We start from the raw sequence: 2979 nt of genomic DNA on the forward strand, positions 1-2979 counted from the left end.
GCCCCCGCCCTGTGGCCCCGGGTGGCTGAAAGCAGGTATCTGTGGTTTGTTTACCTTCTATAATTGAAACTTTGTTGCTTTTGGAGCTCAGAGCCGGGCCCCAGCAGGTGGGGAACCTTGGCTTCCTCCATCACTGGAGCAAGCAAGCCTCCTGCTTGCTTCAGCTGCGTGGCTGCTGGCCGCCATCTTTGTTGGCAGTTAATTTGCATATGTCACTGATTAGCCAATGGGAAGCATAGTGGAGGTATGGTTAATTACCCTTTTTGTCTTTTATTAGATAGGATAACCAATTGCTCCAAAACTCAGCAGTTTATAAAACAAACAGGTGTTATCTCTGTTCCTGTGGATTAACAACTGGGTGGCTGCCATGAAGGGGCCAACTAGGCTCAATTTAGGGATGTCCATGTGGACTCTCTACAGAGCTTCCTCCTGATTTCATAGAGAGAGAGCGCGAGGGAGAGAGAACTCGACAGAAGCCACAGTCATGTTGTCACATGATCTTGGAAATGACACTCCATAACTTCTGTCACACTCTGTTCAACAGAGGCAAGTCAATAGTTTATTCTGCAATCAATGGGAGGGGCTTACACAGGGACCAGGGAACCCTGAGTCACCTTAGAGGGCTCAGACCATACCACGAAGTCAAGAAGCATCAAGGAAAGGATGAATCCTTGCATTCCCACTTTAAAAAGTTATACATCTGCAGGATAACTGTAGGACGCAGGCTGGAAAAAAATAGAATACTTGAACAAGAGTATGTTAGTAGCCTAAATATGCAAAGAGTTCTTAAAAGTTAGAAAATCATCAAATTCAAAAGATGAGCTCCCAGGAGAATAAAGAGCCATTCAGGAGGGAAGGAATTCATATTTCCACCAAACATGGGGAAAAACATTCAAGTGCAGTCACAGTTAAAGATATCAAATAAAAAGCAAGAGTATACTTTCAAGTAGCAGGTAAAATTTAAAACAGAATTAGAACACTGGGAGAAGACAGAGGTCTCTACATGCACTACTACTGGCAGTATAGATTGGCACAGCTTTTCTAGAAAGCAAGTGGCCAATATGTATGACAAGCTTTAAAAAATGTCCGTACATTTTATATAGAAATCCTCTTTCTAGGCATCTAGAAAAGGAAGATATAAAATGTACATGCAGATTTAGCCATAAAGATATTTATCATAGAGTTGGCAAGAAAGTGGAACCATTTTAAATATTCAGCATTAGCGGAGTCATGCAAATGGAAAAATGATTCCCTCCCCTAAATACGAAGTGAAATGGAAGGATTATCTTCTGAGTCAGAGAAAGTTCAAAGAAAGTGCCACCGCTCAGCTCAGGAACAGACACTGCCGAAAGCTGCACTGTTTTCTGAAAGTAAAAGGGAGAAACTCAGCTTTGCTCTGTAGAGAAAGGGGCAGGAAAGTGGATAAATAGAAATGGAGGAGAAGGAGGAAGGAACATAGATAAATACTGAGAAATAAAATATAAAAGTGCAGCCTTTTAAAAAAAAATTCCTCAGCTAAGAAATATATTAAAAACAGTGATGGCTAATGTTAATAGCTAGGTTTTTCGCATGGCAGCAAGAGGAACCCCGCCAGCTCCCCAAATCCTCAGGTAGTCACACGTGCACGTGCTTTCTGGGAGATGGTTATGAAAGAAAATACCTGAAATTCATATCTGGGTCAATGTGCAGACAAGGAGAGCGTATGTGAGACAGTGAGAAGATTCTGAGAGCGAACTAATTGAATGGAAGCCTGAGCATAGTCAGGACTGATGGTGAGAAAATAACACCCTTCGTAATTTACAGAAATCCCGGGGAGGGCATTGAACTTTCTACTATCTATTATATGGGGATTTTGAGCCAATCTTATCTTCAGCTTAGAAAGTAGTGTGACCCCAATTGCTACTTCGATTGCCCAAATCATAGAATTCCACTCAGCCTTTATAAATGAAGCTTTAGGAGAACGTGTAATGGCAGAGACGGGTGTCTAAGCTTTATTGTTAAGGGAATATAGTATACCTAGTGTTGGGATTTTATCACGCACACATTTTTATAGATGGAAAAGAAGACAAAATATATAAAAATGTTAATAGTGGCTGTAAGTGAGTGATGGGGTTAAAGTGATTTTTATCTCCTTTGTTCAAAAAAAAAAATAAAAAGCAGTGCTTTCCTTCTGAGGCAATCAGATGTCTAAACCCTTAGTAAGGCTGTCTGTTTATGTGTCTTAAGTCCAGCTCCCAAGAAACAGAGTCTGGGTCAGAGGTCCTTGTTTAAGTGATTTGCAGCTCTTAACAGAAGAAAGTAAAGGAAGCAGTCTAGGGCAGTTGAAAAAATTAAGCTAGACGGTTTCCCAGGCATGCAGGAATATTCCCATTTTCCCTTTGAAAGTAATGCTTACATGGCTGTTAAACTCCAAAGTTAGAGAATTTTATTTCCAAAATGAATACACACTCATTTGGTTTAAAAGTCTTTTGGATTTTTTTTTTCTATGAATGGTTGTATAGAGACCCACTGGGTAATACGTAGGGTAGGAATCCTTACCAGGGGTGCTCAAACTACGGTCCGCGGGCCACATGCAAATACAAATATTGTATTTGTTCCCATTTTGTTTTTTTACTCCAAAATAAGATATGTGCAGTGTGCATAGGAATTTGTTCATAGCGGTTTTTTTTTAAAACTATAGTCCGGCCCTCCAACGGTCTGAGGGACAGTGAACTGGCCCCCTGCTTAAAAAGTTTGAGGCCCCCTGAGACTTTGCTCTGTTCAATGATGTCTGTTTTCCAACAAGGTGAAGGAAGTTCCCTGGCTAATCTGTATTTGATTTAGTAAAGAAGACTAACATTTTCCTCATAAGAATGAAAATACCATGATGCAAGTGATATTATCTCTGGTGGTAAGAGGGTGTCTCAAACCCACTTCTCCTTACCCGTTTGTTCAAATCTGTTGTATATTACCCTCTAGTAGAGGGCAACTTTGGTTTTC

Source organism: Myotis davidii, unplaced genomic scaffold (genome assembly GCF_000327345.1).
Source record: "Myotis davidii unplaced genomic scaffold, ASM32734v1 scaffold242, whole genome shotgun sequence".
Taxonomy (NCBI): Eukaryota; Metazoa; Chordata; class Mammalia; order Chiroptera; family Vespertilionidae; genus Myotis; species Myotis davidii.